The following is a 22882-nucleotide window of genomic DNA, read 5'->3' on the forward strand; positions in this document are numbered from 1 at the left end:
AAAGAAGGACATTGACGGAGGGAGGAGGTGATGGACAAATAGAGGGAGAGAGAGAGGGAGTAGGGGGAAATGGAAAACGAGGAGGGAGAAGATGGAGAAAGAGGAGGATGTAGAAGACAGACAATGGAGAGGGGGGTGAGGTGATGGACAGAGAGAGAGAGAATGGAGGAGGGGTGAGATGATGCACAGAGGGGGAGAGAGATGCAGGAGGAGATGGAGAGATATGAGAGAGGAGAATATGGACAGAGAGAGGATGAAGGAGGAGAAGATGGACAAAGATAGGAGGAGGAGGTGGGCAGAGACATGTCAGAGAAGGACATTAGAACGTATATCCAATCCCATACGTATTAGACACGTGTGCTTTCTCATTTCTTTCTTTTCCATTTAATCAGAGTAAGCCACAGCAGCACGTGGCCCGAACGGCTAGTAGTTTATATTATTACATCGACTGAAGCTGCGTAGTGTGATTATTTGTTTACAGCCTCTCCGAAATAGTATGCACACTACATCTGCATTTACATCCACATCCATACTGCGCAAACCATCATATGGTGCGTACCAGAGGATAACTTGCACCATAGCTAGGCATCCCCTTTCTTGTTCAGCTCTCGAAAGGCGCAAGGCACAAACGACTGTCTGTCTAAATGTTTCCCTACGAACCGTGATTTCTCTTATTTTGTCTTCGTGACCCTTCCGCGAGATATACGTAGCTGGCAGTGGAATCGTTCTGCCGGTCGTCTAAACATTCCCAGTTGTGTTTCCTTCATGGATTCGCGTCCAAATTCTCGGAGCCTTCCCGTAATACTCGTATGCTGACCGAATGTATCGGCAAAGAGTCTAGCAGTCCTGAATTGCTTCCGTGTCTTCTTTCAATCAGAACTCTTCAGGATCCCAAACTCTAGATGATTATTCAAGAATGAGTGGCACAAGTGTTTCTGTACGTAGTCTGTTTTGCAGATGAGCTATACTTTCCTAGAATTATCCAGTTCTCCCAATAAACCAAAGTCCAGCATTCGCCTTCCATACAACTGACCTTATGCACTCGTTCCATCCATTTGCCTGCTTTTATTAGAAGGTTGATTCCTTACTGCAAGTAATTCTCTGTCTCTCTCTCAAGCTTATGACATTGTATGCATATAAAACGCAATCCAGAGCAGACTCTTCTTCTATTCTAATGTCTGCATGAAACTTGGTTTTCCTTTCACACAATAAATGGTCAATAAAGAGAGAAAAGAAAAGGAAATAGGCGATAAGGCACCGAAGGCCACGCGATAGTCGACCGACCGCCGTATCATTCTCAGTCATTCATCACCGGAAGATATATATAAAAACATATATAAAATAAAAAGCGGTAGCGAAATGCTACACCTTTCTCTGACCTCTTTGTAAGCGATGAAAGGCGCTGCCACCTCTCCTTTTACATCTAATTTTACTGCTTTTTTTACATAGGCTTCTTAAGGTGTTTATTAAATGGAGTGGGAACCCCATTTATGAGGGCCGCTGTGGCCGAGCGGTTCTAGGCGCTTCAGTCCGGAACAGCGCTGCTGCTACGGTCGCAGGTTCGAATCCTGCCTCGGGCACCGATGTGTCACGTGCTTAGGTTAGTTAGGTTTAAGTAGTTCTAAGTCCAGGAGACTGATGACCTCAGATGTTAAGTACCATAGTGCTCAGAGCCATGTTTTTTTTTTTGGTAACTCCATTTCTTCATTATGCAGGTCATTTTTTCTCTGTTTACTTTACCAGAGTCCTATTCCGGATCATAAGATGTTAACTGGGTCTCTACATTCAATGATATGTTTTACAAAAAATATTGCGTTTGTTGTCGAACTTCCTTTGGCGAAACCTATTTGTTTTTCACTTAATAAGCACTCTGATATTACTTTGATCTGTTTTGACGGATCCTAGCGTAAGCGTTGTGTACTGGATCCAGTAAGTCAATCCCTCTATAATTCTGATAGTTCCTTCTGTCTCATTCTTTAAACAGCGATGTTACTTTTCCTTGTTGCTATCCTCTTCAAATGGCTCTGAGCACTATGGGACTTAACATCTGAGGTCATCAGTCCACTAGAACTTCGAACTACTTAAACCTAATTGACCTAAGGACATCTCACACATCCATGCCCGAGGCAGAATTCAAACCTGCGACGGTAGCGGTCGCGCAGTTTCAGACTGTGGCGCCTAGAACCGCTCGGTCACCGCGGCCGGCCCTATCCTCTTCGTATGGACTTTTCCTTTCCAATACATATTGAACAGATTTAGTAATCTCAGGTGGGAGCAGATTACACCGAATTCAAGCAGTTCATTGTTGACGCGATCCATGCCTGTAGCTTTCCTTTTTTCAGCCTGCGTCAGCTGTTCTATGCACAAAACGCCCTCACCACACTAGTCTACATATACCGCTTCCCCCTTTTGCTGTGCAGTACTGCTACCGAGCCGGCCGCTGCGACCGACCGGTTCTAGGCGCTTCAGTCCGGAACCGCGCAGCTGCTACGGTCGCAGGTTCGAATGCTGCCTCGGGCATGGATGTGTGTGTTGTCCTTAGGTTAGTTAGGTTTGAGTAGTTCTAAGTTCTAGGGGACTGATGACCTCTGATGTTAAGTTCAAATGGCTCTGAGCACTATGGGACTCAACTGCTGAGGTCATTAGTCCCCTAGAACTTAGAACTAGTTAAACCTAACTAACCTAAGGACATCACAAACATCCATGCCCGAGGCAGGATTCGAACCTGCGACCGTAGCGGTTTTGCGGTTCCAGACTGCAACGCCTTTAACCGCACGGCCACTTCGGCCGCCGATGTTAAGTCCCATAGTGCTTAGAGCCCTTTGAACTGCTACCGAGTACCCTCCGCCACGCACCAGGCAGCGGTTAGACCCACGGACGCCGCCAGCAGCGGTATCGGTGTGGAGCGCGCCCCAGAGAGACGGGTGAGAGAGATAGAGAGAGAGAGGTGTGGCCGCGTGGCTGTATTCGCCCGTCGCCGTGTATCAGTGTGTCTGTCTGTCTGCATTCAGCGCGGCGCCGCGGCTTATTAATATTTCATGAAAGCCAGCCCGGCCCGCGACGACTTTCGCCTTTCTCCCGCTAACTGCCGCCATTAGCACTCCTAATTCATCACGCCTCACCATCCCCAGCCCCCCTCTCTTTCCCTCACGTTTCACTCTCTGCCCCCGTCACTCCCACGCCTTCCGCGCTCTCAATTCGTTTGCCTCGTCGGAATCCGTTCATCTGCGTCCCGTGCTGGGGGAGCCTGACTTCTCTGTTCTCTGTCGTGCCTGCATTTTACTAGGGGTGCTGACGTGTGGATCTCTCACTCTGCAAAGTAGGCAGCTTTGGTTTGCTAACACCGTGACAATTCACACTGAGTGTGCGGACCGGGACTCGAACCTTTGACCTTTGCCCTTCGCGGTCATGTGCTCAACCGAATACGACTCACGGCCCGTCCTCACAGATTTACTTCCACTTGTACCTCGTCTCCTATCGTCCGAACTTCTGTCGAGCTCTCCTGCGTACTTTGTTGGACTGTCACTCCTGGAAGAAAGGATACTGCGGAGAAATGTTTATTTTTATTCATTTATTTTGGCTTTGGCCGGCAAAGACCATACAGCCAACAGTAGTTACGAAAGTGTCCTATTAACGTAACTACGATTTCCACAGTAGAACAATGATAAACGTGTAAAGTAGAAAGATAAGTTCGTTACATAAACTTAAAAAAAAAAAAAACCACCCACGCACAAAATTACATCCCAGGGTTCGAATAGGGCCGGTTCCAGAGGACAGCGGCATCTAGTAACTTATAATCGAAACCTGGACAATGGTGTCTTTACAAAGATAAATTCGTAGTGCAAACTAAAACCACAAACAGACATCCCAGTTTTCGAAACGGGCTGGTTCCAGGGACTGCAAGATCCACACCACTTATAGATCAGAGCTCGATACTGGCGTCTTTCGTTCGCCAGTAAATAATACCTATATACAGAGGGTTTCACAGTCCATGGTACGCATATCTAGAGGTTATACAGGGGACTTACTGCGTCAAGTTTTATGCAGGAACCAATGCCCGGAAACGTCATCCAACGACGCTACGGAGCGTCAAAGTTACGGTCGGCGGAGCCTATGTATCAGTTTGAACTAAATGTTCCTGTACCGGACACGAACGAATCGAAAGTTACAAGCGAAAATCGTTCTGATACATCTCACAGTGGAATACATGTACCGGTACTGTTGTTGGTGACGATGTAGGGTAGGCAACTTTCAGAGGTGCAGCATGGAGCAAACCAAGGAAAAATGTCCAGTAAACAGGGGCGCTAAAATGCATGCCTTAAGAGCTATGAGCAGTTGTTCAGTGGGGGAGATGTGTTTCACAGTAGCGAAGATGAACAAGTACGCACAGCTTCTGAGGTATGCATTCTAGAGTACTCGTTTACTGGACATTTTTTCCCTTGTTATCGTCTGAAAGTTGCCTACCCTACAAACTTAGCAACAACAATCCAGGTACATGTATTCTAGCTGGCCGCGGTGGCCGAGCGGTTCTAGGCGCTTGGGTCCGGAACCACGCGGTAGCTACTGTCGCAGGTTCGAATCCTTAGGTTAGTTAGATTTAAGTAGTTCTAACTCTAGGGGACTGATGACCTGATATGTTAGGTCCCATAGTGCTTAGAGCCATTTGAACATGTATTCTACTGTTAGACGTACCAGACTGATTTTCGGTTACACTTTCGACTCGTTCATTTCCGATACAGGCACCCTTACCTCAAACTGATACATTTATCCGTCTCCATCATCCTCCACAGTCTGTAACATGATCACGGAATCACCCTGTCTATGCATACAATTACAGGTGCCGGGGCCTATAACTTTCACGCTGTGTAGCGTCGTCGGATGACGTTTCCGGACGGATGTAAAACGCACCACTGCCTCTAATGTGTGTAACATGAATTGTGTAACTGCTTAAGTAAAGCATTTATAACTTGTAGGGGGATGGTAGCTCCTCGCAAACTTTTTTTTTTTTGCAAGATCGCCTGTGCGCCCGATACTTGATACACGCCAATATGAAGTGGTTCAGGTCCGCCACCCCAATATGAAGTGGTTCACACTGATCACAGTATCCAGAAGCGATGATTTTCAACCGGTATAGGTGGGCGGGGTAACACCCGTGTCCCGGACTTGTGGGGATGCGAGAGATCACATGACGTCTACTAAGCTTGAAGAGGAGAACCATGGCCACGAAGGGACATTCAGTTGTATGGCCGCCAGGTAGGTGCCCTTACAGTGCCTGGATGTGTCCCGTTCAAGTTCCACTCGCGATAAACAGCTTTCTTGACCGCCGGGTCGAGGGACTGGGGTTGGACAGAACTATCCTTCCGTAATGTTCGTCTTAGCGAGGTGGCCAACATTTTCATTGTGGAGAATGCCTAGATGTCCTTTTATCTAGAGTGAGCGGCGTCAGTGCCCATTGCCCGCGCGTCTGTTATGGCCTACAAGACGTCCGAGATATATCTGTTAATCTGTTTATCGTCCGCTCCCGGTAGCTGAGTGGTCAGCGCGACAGAATGTCAATCCTAAGTGCCCGGGTTCGATTCCCGGCTGGGTCGGAGATTTTCTTCGCTCAGGGACTGGGTGTTGTGTTGTCCTAATCATCATCACTTCATCCCCATCGACGTGCAATTCGCCGAAGTGGCATCAAATCGAAAGATTTGCACCCGGCGAACTGTCTACCCGACGGTAAGTCACACGACATCTGTTTATCAAACGCCAGATGTTGTAGTTTCTGCAACGCTGTTTGGGAGTCAGTGAGGATCAGTAAGACGCAGAAAGTCTGCATGCAGATTGCCGATTCAGGCGGCAGTGCAAACATTTGGTACATTTGGCTCGAAGGGCTGAAGAAGGCCTATCCCACACCCGCCTCCGTTTTAGCGCCATCCGTATAGCTGCAAGCCCTGTGGCCAATGAGGCTAAGGAGGTGCTCCAGATCGTGATAAATGTTCGTCCTCGTTCTGAAGTCGGATAGCAAGTACGAGCCCGGGAATGAGGTGAAGAAAGTACCAAAGGAAGAGTGAAAAGAAAGTGAGAAATGGGTTAGCCTCAGCCCTGTACCTCGAAGCATGCCATTTGCTGTTTTTTGAGTACGTGAACACAGAAACAAAAATTGACTGATTACGCAATTCCGTAAAGAAATATTAGCAATTATTTGCATCATATTCATTAAAAAAACAGTCTTTTGCAACGAACGTTTATTTTGTTTCTAGCCAAACATGTTTTCGTAAGTAACAGTAGGCATCATCAGTGGTCTATATATTACACATATTTTTAGGAGATCTGTAGTGTTTCCTGGGACCATATTTAAATTATCTGTATACAAATTTATGGTTGTATTTAATCAATTACTCTCAATTTTCTATTCTTTTCGTGTATCCGTTTGTTCTTGTGTGGGCACTAGATCACAGTACAGGTCTCCAATTTATAGTACATCACACTTATTCATTTCACTACACAAAATCTTTCCTGTTGCACACTACACATCACCGAGCTCACTTGCTATAGGGTTGACTGAGTGATCTTGGGAGGTTGATGGTGGAATGGAAGTTTGAGGCTGGCATAGAGGATTGGGAGATAGTTCCTTTTATTAATTATTTTATCTTTATTGAGGTTTTTATTACTTTTTAACTAAATTTTTTATTAATTTTTTTTCATTTTTATAGCAAGCTACAGATTAGTGAGAATACTGTCTTCCGTTATTGCTTTTTTGTCATGAAGCATATTTTTATTTATGGTCCTCTATCTACTTGATAAATATAATTCACGTAGCAACTGGGCAAAAACAGCCGCAAAAATCAACAAAAATATCCCCAAATCTCACGCACCGTCAAAGTGTTCACCTACGTCGACAGTCAATAGACGAATTCGTATCCACTCCACTGTTTGGAAAGTAGTCAGGACGCGAAACGCATTTGGCCACCCTCTTGCACTAACGTTGCAAAATCCAGATTAACATTGTCAAGATACGGGATAAAGCCAGAAAAAAGTAAAAGTAGTTCTGTTTGGTCACTGCTTTTAATTTTTAACTTAAGCTAAAAACGATGTACACAATTGTCGACGTATGCCTGTTGGCTTTCGTTCGGGATATGTAGCCGGCGTTTGTTTAATGATTTTCTGACAATGTCAGACACTCGTGCTGGCGAAATGTACGAAAAATCGTTAAACCAACAGGAGCCGAATATCCCGAACGAAAGGCAACGGTCAATAGGTATAAACGATCTCTAAACACCTAATACTGTTTTTGTACACAAATGTTACATGGCTACTTGAAAACAACGTAAGATAGAAGTTGCTCATTAGTGCAAAAATCTTGTGCCCGCGCGTGGTGACAGTACGAGGCCTGTGTAGCATGCACGGAGCTCCCGTCCTCTGCTCGTGCCGGGCTGCGCATCGGCTCCCCTGCGCAGTCTCTGAGCGGCCTTGGACTTTTACGACGCCGCCGTAAACGCCCGCATTTACGTACTTGCCAGATGAAGTCTATGTGCGGCTGTAAACAGGTGACCGCCGTTGTCAGCGGTAAAGCGCCACGTAGAGAAGTAATCCGCTACTGCCCGCTGTTCCCAAGCCTCCTGGACTCATTAACCCGTATCAGGTTGTGTGAGCAAATGGTTCAAATGGCTCTAAGCACTATGGGAGTTACCATATGGGGTCATCAGTCCCCAGACTTAGAACTACTTAAACCTAACTAACCTAAGGACATCACACACATCCATGACCGAGGCAGAATTGGAACCTGCGACCGTAGCAGCAGCGCGGTTCCGGACTGAAGCGCCTAGAACCGCTCGGCCACAGCGGCCGGCAACTGTGTGATCTATCATTTACAAGGTGCATCATGAACTGTATTCATTCACTAAACCCCTCAATCGGCGTCGATATTGAATACATAAACCAAGACTGAGTGGAGTTAAACAAAAGTAATTAAAGCGAGGAATAAATTATTTATTCAGTAGAAAGGTGGGATATGATTTTTATGTGTGCTCTGGAGACAACTGAGAGACGACAAATAGGTAATGGCTTTCCCTCCCCTCCCCAATTTTTACTGACGGAGTGGTCTAAGGCGCTGCAGTCATGTGCGACTGATCCCGGCGGAGGTTGGAGTCCTCCCTCGGGCATGGGTGTGTGTTTGTGCTTAGGATAATTTAGGTTAAGTAGTGTGTAAGCCTAGGGAATGATGACCTTAGCAGTTAAGTCCCATAACATTTCACATACATTTGAACATTTTACAGCTAAATAACTAGTAGGGTTAAAAAGTTACAAATTATCGCAAAGATGACGATTTTTGTTACCCACGTACAGTATTGCTCTTAACGCCTTTGTAAGAGACGTCTCCACACCTTCCGATCTGATCACGTAAACGCAGATAACATGTGGAATGATTTCGAAGAGATAGTATCGACGGCAATTTAGAGATATATACCACATAAATTAATAAGTGATGGTATTGATCCCCCATGCTACACAAAACAGGTCAGATCGCTGTTGCAGAAGCAACGAAGAAAGGATGCCAAATTTAAGAGAACGCTAAATCCCGAAGATTGGCAAAGTCTTGCATAAGTTCGAAATATAGCAGCGTGCTTAAATGCGAGATGCTTTTAATAATTTCCACAGCGAAACTCTGTCTCGGAATCCGGCAGAAAACACAAAGAGATTCTGGTCATACATAAAGCACACCAGTGGCATGACGCAATCAATATCTTCACTGCGCGATAACAACGGTGGAGTCACTGATGACAGTGCCACTAAAGCAGAGTTATTAAACACTCCTTCATCAAAGAAGACGAAGTAAATATTCCCGAATTCCAATCAAGAATAACTGCGATGAAGAGAAACATAGAAGTAGGTATCCTCCGTGTTGCAAAGCAGCTTAAGTCACTTAATAAAGGCAAGGCTTCCGGTCCAGATGGTATACCAGTCAGGTTCCTTTCAGAGAAAGCAGATGCAATAGCTCCATATTTAGCAATTATATACAACCTCTCGCTCACAGAAAGTTCCGTACCTAAAGACCTGGAAAGTTGCAGAAGTCATTTCAATACCCAAAAAGGGAAATAGCAGTAATCCGCTGAATTACAGGCCCATATCACTAACGTCGATTTGCAGCAGGGTTTTGGAACATATACTGTATTCGAACATTATGCAATAACTCGAAGAAAACGATTTATTGAGACATAGTCAGCACGGATTCAGAAAATATCGTTCTTGCGAAACACAACTAGCTCTTTACACTCATGAAGTAATGAGTGCTATCGACTGGGGATGTCAAATTGATTCTATATTTTTAGATTTCCAGAAGGCTTTCGACACAGTTCCTCACAAGCGTCTTCTAACCAAACTGCGTGCCTACGTAATATCGCCTCAGTTGTGCGACCGGATTCGTGATTTCCTCTCAGAAAGGTCACAGTTCGTAATAATAGACGGAAAGTCATCGAGTAAAACAGAAGTAATATCCGGCGTTCCCCAAGGAAGCGTTATAGGCCCTCTATTGTTCCTGATCTATATTAACGACATAGGAGACAATCCGAGTAGCCCTCTTACATTATTTGCAGATGATGCTGTCATTTACCGTCTTGTAAAGTCATCAGATGATCACTTGCAAAATGATTTAGGTAAGATATTTGTATGGTGCGAAAAGTGGTAGTTGACCGTGAATAAAGAAAAGTGTGAAGTTATTCATTTGAGTACCAAAAGAAATCCGCTAAATTTCGATTATGCGGTAAGTCACACAAATCTGAAAGCTGTAAATTCAACTAAATACTTAGGGATTACAATTACAAATAACCTAAGTTTGAGCGATCACATAAATAATGTTGTTGGTAGAGCAAACCACAGACTGCGATTCATTGGCAGAACACTTAAAAGGTGCAACAGGTCTACTAAAGAGACTGCTTACACCACGCTTGTCCGCCCTATTCTGGAGTATTGCTGTGCGGTGTGGGATCCGTATCAGGTGGGACTGTCGGATGATACTGAAAAAGTTCAAAGAAGGGCAGTTCGTTTTGTATTATCGCGAAATAAGGGAGATAGTACCACAGATATGATACGTGAATTGGAGTAGCAATCATTAAAACAAAGGCGTTTTTCGTTGTGACGGGACTTCTCATGACGTTTCAATCACTAGTTTTCTCCTCCGATTGCGAAAACATTCTGTTGGCACCTACCTACATAGGGAGAAATGATCATCACGATAAAATAAGAGAAATCACGTCTCGCATAGAAAAATTTAAGTGCTCGTTTTTCCCACCCGCCGTTCGAGAGTGGAACGGTAGAGAGACAGCTTGGAGGTGGTTCATTGAACCCTCTACCAGGCACTTAATTGTGAATAGCAGAGTAATGACGTAGATATAGATAGATACAGCGATGCAAAGAAAAGCAATCCGTAGCGGTTTCGTGATAATGAATTATTAACAGAACGTTCAGAAATGGTGGTGCCATTTGCTTCTGCTTCTCTTGATATGATACCTTGACTCGGTAGCCAACCGTGAAGAGATTTGGGGAACACAAAGAATGAATGAAGCAACCAGCTAGGTCATCCATTTGAGCTCACCTGCAAATTCCGCCCCCTATTTGTATGCTCGTCGTCCATAATGACGTCGTTGTCCACAGAAGAATATACCCTAATCTTTCCTCCAGCCCTCCTCTCTCTCTCCCCCTTCCCCTCCCTGTAATAAGTAATATTCACACATCCGTGCTTCTTACACCTAATCGTAGCGCGCACCTGCGCTCGCGACACACGCATAGAGAAGCATGCGTTCCTCTTCCCCAATCCGCGCTCGCGAGTAATTCCATTGACATGTATGAAAGAAATATGCATTCTGTTCTGCTGTTCGAAGTGCCTGCTTCGGTAGCAGCAGAAGCCGTCACACCTTGAGATAAAGATGAAATCGTAGCAAGAAGCGCAAATGCTGTGGTAATGTGAATACCTTTTGCGTTGTAATGCATGAGTCACTGGAGGAAGAGAACAAGGCGGCAAGGTGTACGCTTCTTAAACAATTCGTCTGTCAACGAGCGATTTTAAAGCAATACTTCTTGTTTGGACATTTGCATGAGAAGAAGTTGCGAAATGCAGAAACGCTATAGTAATAGCGACAAGATTAGCTCTGATAGTTCAAGTTCTTGCTACAAGAGGCACTTCTCCCAGTTTAATGTTGCGCACACGGTATCTACGGATCATCATCCCAGGAATTTGTTAGGCTCTTATGAAATCCCTGGAAAGCTACGTTCATCTGGGTTCATGACCACTGAACGTTCCTATCTCTAGAAAGCAAAGCACTTGGCTGGTGCTTAACGTTTACAGCTCAAGAAAAAGTAACTAACAGCATAGTAACTAACAGTTCTTGATAAAACTATACGTAATTTTCGTGTTAGATTTCTTAGTGTTTTCTTGATCGTTTAGAACAGAAAGCGCCCTAAAACCGTCTTTTGTTTGTTTCGCGGCCGTTAGCCACTAGTCACTTGAATCAGCAGTTGTCTTGTGACAGCCAGAGCGAGAGCACCAGCAGCAGCGAGTACTGTTTGTATAAAGCGTTTATTTTGCATTTTGTTTACGACCATCCACTAAGGAAGGGATTCTATTTGTGTTTATCTGCTCTGCATAGTAACTAACAGTTCTTGATAAAACTTTACGTAGTTTTCGTGTTAGATTTCTTAGTGTTTTCTTGATCGTTTAGAACAGAAAGCGCCCTAAAACCGTCTTTTGTTTGTTTCGCGGCCGTTAGCCACTAGTCACTTGAATCAGCAGTTGTCTTGTGACAGCCAGAGCGAGAGCACCAGCAGCAGCGAGTACTGTTTGTATAAAGCGTTTTTGTACTTATTTGCTGCGCTTAGCTTTTAAATAGTTTTTCTGGGAAAACCTAGCGTAGTTTTCGCGTCTCGTATTTCAGTGAGTGTTTCTTGATTATCAGAGTAGCTCATCAGAAGATTATCTTGGGAATTTGTCACCGTATAGAGTAGGGTAAACATAGTCATGTGTAGGGACTGTGGTTGTTGTGAGCGGACGCAAGGAGAATTGGCCACTCTTCGGGGGCAGGTGGAGGCTTTGTCTGTTAGGCTCATCGAGCTCGAGGCGCAGGCGTCGGCTCGTAGTGGCGTTGGGGCAACTGTGGTGAGACCTATGCCTACTTCGGTGGCCTTGGAATCACATGGAACCCCTGATGTCGCTGCGTCTTCCGGCAGTGAGCATCTTACCGGTCAGCCATCACTCCAGGGTGAATGGCGGACAGTGGTGGGCTCGCGCGTGCCTGGCCGAAAGGCAAAGGTGGGATCTGGCCGCGTGGCAGCTGCCTTACCCAACAGGTACGGGGTGCTTCCTAGTGGTGATGACATCGTTTCCGAGCCACCACAGGATGCCTCGCCTGTTGGGCCAGTGGCCGATTCTCCGGCAAGGTCCCGACAGTCACAGAGGGCGGGCCTATTAGTTATAGGGAGCTCCAACGTTAGGCGGGTTATGGAGCCCCTCAGGAAAATAGCGGGTAGGTCGGGGAAGAATGCCAGTGTGCACTCGGTGTGCTTGCCGGGGGGTCTCGTCCGTAATGTGGAGGAGGCCCTTCCGGCAGCTATTGAACGCACTGGGTGTGACCGGCTGCAGATAGTAGCACATGTCGGAACGAATGACGCCTGCCGCTTGGGTTCTGAGGCCATCCTTGGTTCCTTCCGGCGGCTGGCTGATTTGGTGAAGACAATCAGCATCGCACGCGGAGTGCAAGCTGAGCTTAATATCTGCAGCATAGTGCCCAGAGTCGATCGCGGTCCTCTGGTTTGGAGCCGTGTGGAGGGTCTAAACCAGAGGCTCAGACGACTCTGCGACTATAATGGTTGCAAATTCATCGACCTCCGTTATTGGGTGGAGAACTGTAGGGCCCCCCTAGACAAGTCAGGCGTGCACTACACACCGGAAGCAGCTACTAGGGTAGCAGAGTACGTGTGGCGTGCACACGGGGGTTTGTTAGGTTAGAGGGACCCCCCCTTGGGCGAAACGATAAAATACCTGACGGCTTACCAGAGAGGACATTATCATCGTTGATAAAGAACGTCCGTCCTGACCAAACACAGGAAAAGTTAACGTAATATTGGTAAACTGCAGGAGTATCCAGGGCAAGGTTCCTGAATTAGTATCTCTTATTGAAGGAAATAGTGCGCATATAGTATTAGGAACGGAAAGTTGGTTAAAACCGGAAGTGAACAGTAACGAAATCCTAGACACAGAATGGAATATATACCGCAAGGATAGGATAAACGCCAATGGTGGAGGAGTATTTATAGCAGTAAAGAATTCAATAATATCCAGTGAAGTTATTAGCGAATGCGAATGTGAAATAATCTGGGTTAAGTTAAGTATCAAAGGTGGGTCATATATGATAGTCGGATGCTTCTATAGACCACCTGCATCAGCAACCGTAGTAGTTGAGCGCCTCAGAGAGAACCTGCAGAACGTCGTGAAGAAATTTCGTGATCATACTATTGTAATAGGGGGAGACTTCAATCTACCAGGTATAGAATGGGATAGTCACACAATCAGAACTGGAGCCAGGGACAGAGACTCTTGTGACATTATCCTGACTGCCTTGTCCGAGAATTACTTCGAGCAGATAGTTAGAGAATCAACTCGTGAAGCTAACGTTTTAGACCTCATAGCAACAAATAGACCGGAACTTTTCGACTCCGTGAATGTAGAAGAGGGTACCAGTGATCATAAGTCAGTGGTTGCATCAATGACTACAAGTGTAATAAGAAATGCCAAGAAAGGAAGGAAAATATATTTGCTTAACAAGAGTGATAGGGCACAAATCGCAGAATATCTGAGTGGCCACCATCAAACGTTCATTTCTGAGGAAGAGGATGTAGAACAAAAATGGAAAAAATTCAGAAACATCGTCCAGTACGCCTTAGATAAGTTCGTACCGACTAAGGTCCAAAGCGAGGGGAAAGATCCACCGTGGTATAACAATCATGTACGAAAGATACTACGGAAACAAAGAAAGCTTCATCATAGGTTTAAGAGTAGTCGAATCATAGCTGATAAGGAAAAGCTGAACGAAGCGAAAAAGAGCGTAAAGAGAGCAATGAGAGAAGCATTCAACGAATTCGAACATAAAACATTGGCAAACAATCTAAACAAGAACCCTAAAAAGTTTTGGTCATATGTAAAATCGGTAAGCGGATCTAAATCCCCTATTCAGTCACTCGTTGACCACGATGGCACCGAAACAGAGGACGACCGAAGAAAGGCAGAAATACTGAATTCAGTGTTCCGAAACTGTTTCACTGCGGAAAATCGTAACACGGTCCCTGACTTCAGCCGTCGCACGGACGCCAAAATGGAAAATATTGAAATAAACGATATCGGAATTGAAAAACAACTGCTATCACTTAGTAGCGGAAAAGCATCCGGACCAGACGAGATACCCTTAAGATTCTACAGTGATTATGCTAAAGAACTTGCCCCCTTTCTATCAGCAATTTATCGTAGATCGCTGGAAGAACGTAAAGTACCTAGCGACTGGAAGAAAGCGCAGGTCGTTCCCATTTTCAAGAAGGGTCATAAATCAGATGCGAATAATTATAGGCCTATTTCGCTTACGTCAATCTGTTGTAGAATAATGGAACATGTTTTGTGTTCTCGTATTATGACGTTCTTAGATAATACAAATCTCCTTCATCATAACCAACATGGATTCCGCAAACAGAGATCATGTGAAACTCAGCTCGCCCTATTTGCCCAAGAAATTCACAGTGCCGTAGACACTGGCGAGCAGATTGATGCCGTATTCCTGGACTTCAGGAAGGCATTTGATACGGTTCCGCACTTACGTTTAGTGAAAAAAATACGAGCTTACGGAATATCGGACCAGGTTTGTGATTGGATTCAGGATTTCCTAGAAGAAAGAACACAACATGTCATTCTTAACGGTTCAAAATCTGCAGATGTAGAGGTAATTTCGGGAGTACCGCAGGGAAGCGTGATAGGACCTTTATTGTTTACAATATACATAAATGACTTAGTTGACAACATCGGTAGCTCCGTGAGGCTATTTGCAGATGACACGGTTGTCTACAAGAAAGTAGCAACATCAGAAGACTCGTACGTACTCCAGGAGGACCTGCAGAGGATTAATGCATGGTGCGACAGCTGGCAGCTTTCCCTAAACGTAGATAAATGTAATATAATGCGCATACATAGGGGCAGAAATCCATTCCAGTACGATTATGCCATAGGTGGTAAATCATTGGAAGCGGTAACGACCGTAAAATACTTAGGAGTTACTATCGGGAGCGATCTGAAGTGGAATGATCACATAAAACAAATAGTGGGAAAAGCAGGCGCCAGGTTGAGATTCATAGGAAGAATTCTAAGAAAATGTGACTCATCGACGAAAGAAGTAGATTACAAAACGCTTGTTCGTCCGATTCTTGAGTATTGCTCATCAGTATGGGACCCTTACCAGGTTGGATTAATAGAAGAGATAGACATGATCCAGCGAAAAGCAGCGCGATTCGTCATGGGGACATTTAGTCAGCGCGAGAGCGTTACGGAGATGCTGAACAAGCTCCAGTGGCGGACACTTCAAGAAAGGCGTTACGCAATACGGAGAGGTTTATTATCGAAATTACGAGAGAGCACATTCCGGGAAGAGATGGGCAACATATTACTACCGCCCACATATATCTCGCGTAATGATCACAACGAAAAGATCCGATAAATTAGAGCAAATACGGAGACTTACAAGCAGTCGTTCTTCCCACGCACAATTCGTGAATGGAACAGGGAAGGGGGGATCAGATAGTGGTACAATAAGTACCCTCCGCCACACACCGTAAGGTGGCTCGCGGAGTATAGATGTAGATGTAGATTTATGTTTATTTACGAACAAGCAACACTTCACAGATACGTGGAACGCAGGCACTCAAAAGATAACCCATTTCCAGGTTATATTTCTTTGTGAGGAAATGTAGGCAGCCATTTTGTTAGCCTCCGTCTTCACAATCCGCCGTAAACAAGGAAATGCACTACAATTTCTGGATACGCAGGATGCAGCATGTCGTCTTGAACGGAGAGTCATCGGGAGATGTAGAAGTAGCTTCAAGCGTCCCGTGATGATGTATATTCGGGTGCTTGTAGTTCATATTGTATGTGAATGACCTGATATACATTATTAGTAACAAAAAATGGATCAAATGGCTCTGAGCACTATGGGACTTAACATCTGAGGTCATCAGTCCCCTAGAACTTAGAACTACTTAAACCTAACCTAAGGACAACACACACATCCATACCCGAGGCAGGATTCGAACCTGCGACCGTAGTGTCCTTAGGTTAGTTAGTTTTAAGTAGTTCTAAGTTCTAGGGGACTGATGACCTCAGATGTTAAGTCCCAATGTGCTCAGAGCCATTCGAATTTGAGTATTGCACCATGTGAACTGCCTTGTGAATATGATACTCGTAATCTACTTGATCTTTCCTCACATTGGTAATACTGGGTGGAAGAAAGATTCCAGATTAGGTTTTGTTTCACGTAAAACAGAAGTGGGTTTCGACGTATAGTGTTCTGCGAACGTATCTTTCTGCCTACGAATCCACGTGTGAACAGTTCGATTTAAATGAGTTGTTAAGTATATTGCACCCCTTTCCGCACTTTCTCGCATTTAATGGAGAATTGAAAGTTAACAGCTTTTTGACAGAACTGCTATTCGACTTTATTACACCTTGTCACGGAGTATGTATTGCTGCTTTGAATGAATGTTATTGCTTCTTACAGTTGAGTACGCTTGGAGTTCTTCCTTACATGCGAGAAAGTACGAAAAACAGATGCAATATAGTTACAACGCGTTTAAATCGAACACTTCACACGCGTATTCTAAGACAAGAAGAAATGTAAAGAGAACACTATACGACGAAACCAACTTCTATTTTATATGAAACAAAAACTGTTGTGGTTGGCAGGAGAGCCAACACCGTGTTACTAGGGGAGGCCGAAATGCACGCGTTTTAGCTCACGCAGGCTGGCGTGAGGTCTGGAACATGACAAGGAAATTAGAATTTAGAAAAAACGGACGTAGCTGGTGGAATACTTAACTTTAATCCATTAATGATGAACGTCGCTCTTGACGGTACATGATTCACAATATTATCTGTTCAGAATATTAACTGAATATGGCGCCTTGCTAGGTCGTAGCAAATGACGTAGCTGAAGGCTATGCTAAACTATCGTCTCGGCAAATGAGAACGTAAGTAGACAGTGAACCATCGCTAGCAAAGTCGGTTGTACAACTGGGGCGAGTGCTAGGAAGTCTCTCTAGACCTGCCGTGTGGCGGCGCTCGGTCTGCAATCACTGATAGTGGCGACACGCGTGTCCGACGTATACCAACGGACCGCGGCCGATTTAAAGGCTACCACCTAGCAAGTGTGGTGTCTGGCGTTGACACCACAAAAACAAATATGGAATCATTTACTCTACCCAATATTACTGATTTATAGAAAAATCCAACAGAATAGAAGCAACACGTTCACAATGCAATTCAAATATTCCATTACACACAAGAATCAGGAACACAGTGGAACAAGGCTACCTTCTGTGTCATGTCAGTCGATGTCATGCGCTACAGCGCAGTTATTGCCACTTGATAACGGCCACATCGTCGAAACTGCAAATTCTATTTTACCAATGAATAATTTTACAGTTAAACGGCAACCGCGACATCATTTAAGAAAATTACACGACTGTGAATCCCAGCTACGAGAACTTAATTTGTGATTGAAATTTTTCGAATGTTATTTTGCAAGCTCACAAAAGTTTGACCTAAACGACATATACGAACAGTCAGTGTTGGCAAATGGACGTCTTACGTATGACTGGAACAAGACTTGGCCAAACGATCACATACATACATACTTTCCATAGATGACAAAAATTACAATTGGCCAACTTAACACACACAACAGTCGACTCGTAATGCAGGAGCTCCGAAAGGAAGTGGAGGAGAGGAGGCTCGATGTGCTCTGTCTACAAGAGCCGTACTCCCTGGATGGAAAAATCACATTCACAGCCGCGACGTGGCAAGTAATCAGCCAAGGAGATAATCCGAAAGCGGCAATAATCATCACGAACAAAGCCCTGAAAGTGACTATACTATCACAATTTAATAACAGTCACTGCAATGTCGTGGAGCTGCTATCTCCTAATGAAACAGTCATATTAATTAACATGTACTTTCAGTACGGAGATAATATTGAAGTACATCTTGACCATCTGGCAGCAGTAACCACGGCACTGCAGGGACGAAGAATCATAATCACGGCTGATGTCAATGCAAAATCCCCCCTATGGCACAGCGGCACAAGGGACACCAATGGAGAAAAAGTAGAAGATTACATCATGGCATCACAGCTAGTGATAGCCAACAAACCTGGTAATCCTCCAACCTATGCGGCGGGAGGAGGACCAGGCACGAATATTGACATAACTTTAGCAACCCCTAATGCAATCAACACGATACAGGAGTGGAAAGTGGAGGAAAACGCCACTACAAGTGACCACAATTTAATTACTTTCATTATAGGTGGAAAAGAGTCCTGCTGGGCCATGGGGTGGGAGATGCAGTTTAATTACAGAAGGGCTAATTGGGAACGACTAGCCAGGGAGTGCGTCATTCCTGCCTTACCAGAGGGTGAAGCAGACTTTGACATAGACGTAAATGACCGAGCAGAAGAACTGACCAACGCAATAACGAACGCGGTGAAAGCTGCCGTACCGACCAGGAGGAAGGCCATTGCAGTCTCTCCATCGCCATGGTCGCCCGAACTAGAAACTATGCGCCAGTCTGTTAGGAGGCTGAGAAGGTACTACCAGCGCAGTGTCGTCTGGCTGGAACGGCAAAGATGGCTGATACAATATCGGGAGGCTAAACGTCTTTTTCAGAAAGAACTCCAGGATGTTAGGATAAAAAGCTGGGAAAACTTCGTCCAGAGCCAATTGGCACAGGACCCCTGGGGTACACCGTACAAACTAGTTCGAGAGAAGATCCGCTCTCCACTAGAATTGTCAACAGTTAGGCACGGGGACAGGATGACGGAGTCTTGGCAGGAAACTGCTGAGGTCCTCCTCCAGTCCCTGTTGCCTGACGATAGTGCGGATGGAGAATCCGACCAGCAACAACAATTAAGACATGAAGACCAAAATGAGTACATCAATAATACGGCAGTCTACCCTTTCTCGGAGGAAGAGGTAGCTGCCCATATAAAAGCACTTAAAAGGGGAAAAGCTCCCGGGCCAGACGGCATTGTGGCTGAGGTGGTGCAGTTCCTGGCCCCCCAGCTAACTGCACCACTCACTCACCTATACAATGAGTGTCTGATACGGCAAAAAATTCCTAGGGTGTGGAAATCAGCAAACGTAGTCATTATTCGGAAAGGGTTAGATAAAGATCCTACAAATGTAAAATCTTATAGACCTATTTGCTTAATCAACATACTAGGGAAAATATTAGAGAAGTTACTAGCTGACAGACTGGCTGCACATAGAGTGCTGCGTGGGGTGAGCGACAGACAGTTCGGCTTCAGGCCTGGGCGATCGACATCTGATGCGATCGCCCTGGCTGCTGAGGTCTGTGGCTCTACCCCGCATAAGTACGTGGTGGGCATTATGGTTGACATCAGTGGCGCCTTCGACAACCTGTGGTGGCCTTCGCTCTTCTCCTGCTCGCGGGAGAAGGAGTGTCCAGGGCCGCTATATGGATGCCTGAGGAGCTATTGTGAAGAACGGGAGGTCTGGCTATCATCCTCTAGCAAGAGAATTGGAAAAGTTATAACAAAGGGATGTCCTCAGGGTTCCGTACTCGGGCCCCTGTTCTGGGACATCCATATGGAGCCTTTATTGGACACCCTACAACAAAGTGAGGAAGTGCTAGAGGTGATAGCGTATGCAGATGACCTCCTCCTGCTGGTCGGCGGCCGAAGCCGCGAAGACATTGAACCTAAAATAGAGACTGCCTTAAATAAACTACAGCTATGGTGTCAAAACACCAAAATGACGGTGTCGCCAAGTAAGTCCACCTACTTGCTATTAAAGGGACAATTACTACGTAACCCGACCGTACGTATCAACCGCTCGCCGGTTCTTCGGAGACGTGACGCACGTTACTTGGGCATCATCATTGATGAGAGGTGGAATTTTGGGAAACACATTGAAACCGTGACCCAGAAAGCTATTCAAACACTGAATAACCTCATATCCATAGGACACAGGAGATTTCATCTACCACCTCACCTTATAAAACTTTATCACAATAGTATACTAACATCGATAGTGGGTTACGGCTCGGGGGTCTGGGCACACAGGCTCACGAGGGTGGTGCCCGCCATGACAGTGAGAAGGGTTCAAAGAAACATGATTCTAAGATCGGTAGGTGCTTATCGTACAACACCTGGAGGAGCATTAACAGTTATAATGGGGCTTTGCCCCCTGGATATTAAAATCAGGGAGCAAGCTGCATGGTTCTGGAGTAAAAAGGGAAACATAACAAAAGTAGAGGAAATCTTAGGTATCAGGGCTGGGGATAAGGGCGAGATTAGGAAAAGAGGAGTACAACTATGGCAAGAACTATGGGATACTGATGAAACAGGGCGCAGGACACATGAATTGTTACCAAGTATTACAGAACGGCTGAAAATGAAATACTTCGAACCAACCAGAGGGCTAATCCATTTTCTCACTGGACATGGACCTTATCCGGCATACTTATGCCGGTTTGGGAAAAGGGCGACACCCGCGTGTGAATGTGGTGAACCGGAGGGCACTCCCGATCATGTGATTTACGAGTGCCCTCTCTTCAATGATGTTGCCTCTACACTACGAGACCAACTACCTGACTATGACACTTATAACCTAATTAGACATGAAGATACCTTCCAAATGATAAATAAACTTGCCAACGAGGTATCACAAAAGGTGCTAAGAGAATACATGAGGGAACTAGACTAAATAGCACAAATTGCGACTAATACGCCCTACTCCCATTCCGCCTGCGCGTGGATAGGCCGACTCTTAGTCTGGAATCCGCCACGCGCGGGAATAGGGGGGGTGGGGAATAGGAATTACCCGGAATTGACATTACACTGGAAATGACGTAGGTTAAAATTAGATAGTAGGAATTAGATTAGAAATTTAGATATAGGAACCTGCAGCGATTAAAATCCTGGCCTGCCCAGTGTCAGGGGCACGCCCATCGGGGTTAGCTCGATGGGCAAGGCATATAAGTAGGTTTGTATATTGCTGACACACTTGTGACGCTGCAGGAAGTAAATGTAGGTTTAGTTTTTAAAATATTAGAAGTTTAATTAAGTAGTTTATTGTATAGCTGCCCATTGCAATTAGAAAGCTGTAGCTCACAACTTAATACATATTGTAATTAGCTGCAAATTGTAACTAACAGTAGTAAGTAAGACCCACTAATGTAATAAGGTGGTGGGTTAGATGTATAAATATTATTGTAAAGTAAATAAAGATTTTTTTTTTTTTTTTAAAAAAAAAAAAAAAAAAAAAAAAGCTCACAAAAACCTTTCGGTTTCTAGGCGCGCACTTTTTACTTCGTGGATGGGCCTAGTAGTCTAGTAGTAAATGAAAAATTTTGCATCTGAATCCCGCATTTGGAATTAAAAGTATCGGATTTTCGTGCCATATCTCCTCGTTTTCAAAGTTCACTGCCATGCTACTACGAGCGCTACTGTCGTTGTGTCCACACCGTAAGATGGGTGTTGCACTTATCGTGTTTTGTTGCACTGTGGCTGCAGGGGCCCGAAACGAATGGGGAGGGACTCCGGTCGTGGGTGCGTGACATTGCACCGTCACGTGCGCTGCACGCACGTAAAGCTGCACGTGTGTAAATGTACCGGCACACACACACACATACATTTTTGTCTTTATTTTGTCTTCAGCTGCCCACTTATGTAGCTAATTACCTTATTATTTTATATTTTTGCAATTACATATTCATTTGTTATATTTCTAAAGAATTTTCGATGTATTTCACTCTTTCACAATTACATATTATAAATCCATACAACACAAACGTATTAACATTGTTATTTTTATGCTGATGATAGTAATTGGCCATTATTATCACCTGCTACTTGGGGTTTATGGGGTCAATCACTGGAAATAACTTGTAGGACTTAGAGTAACACTTTACACAAATCACCAGTTGTAAAAAATTGTGCAGATAGATTTATTCTTCAGACATCAGTTGCTGCTGTACACCTGTATGGTCAACCACGTAATGCAGTTGCCGTGGCTCGGTGTCTTCACATCTCGGAATTTAGAGATAAATGTCCATCTCTTGGAAGTATCTTGCAACATAGAGATATATTTTTGGCTTTCGGGTAAGTCTTGTGATAGGTGTGGATGAGGAATTTTGAGTTTGACGATTGCCTTATAAAGTTTGACCTGCTGGCCGGTGTAGCGGGAACAGCTGAATAGTAGATAATTTAGGTCTCGCAGTTCGGCAGGGTGATCTTCGTAACATATGGAGGTTAAAACTTTGCTTATGTGGAGATGTGCAGGATAACGACGGTCTTCATTTCGTATTGTAATCAATGATGATGTATGTCGTGGTACAAGTTTTAAGTTTGAATACCATATTCTTTTAGGAACGAGAGGTCTGATCCTCTCTACGATACGACCTCTCGCTATCCGAGAGGTTTTTCCAGAATCAACACCATTCATGAAATGCGTTCAAAGAAGGGTATTCATTCAACTACTCATTGCTAATTGGTCAACTGTTCAGTTGTTTACGATTACGGAATGCCTTGCAGTCCTTTGTATTGTTCTATAAACTGATAGATTATTTCCTGTACGTGGA

At 44.7% G+C, this 22882-nt stretch overlaps 1 long non-coding RNA gene across 1 annotated transcript in view; it reads left to right on the top strand.

Annotated features, from left to right (window-relative positions):
* Positions 1-22882, top strand: part of LOC126484573 (uncharacterized) — a 327761-nt gene that overhangs the window by 123793 nt on the left and 181086 nt on the right. The gene's annotated exons all lie outside the window — the stretch shown is intronic.

The sequence above is a fragment of the Schistocerca serialis genome, chromosome 6 (assembly GCF_023864345.2).
Source record: "Schistocerca serialis cubense isolate TAMUIC-IGC-003099 chromosome 6, iqSchSeri2.2, whole genome shotgun sequence".
In the NCBI taxonomy this organism is placed as follows: Eukaryota; Metazoa; Arthropoda; class Insecta; order Orthoptera; family Acrididae; genus Schistocerca; species Schistocerca serialis.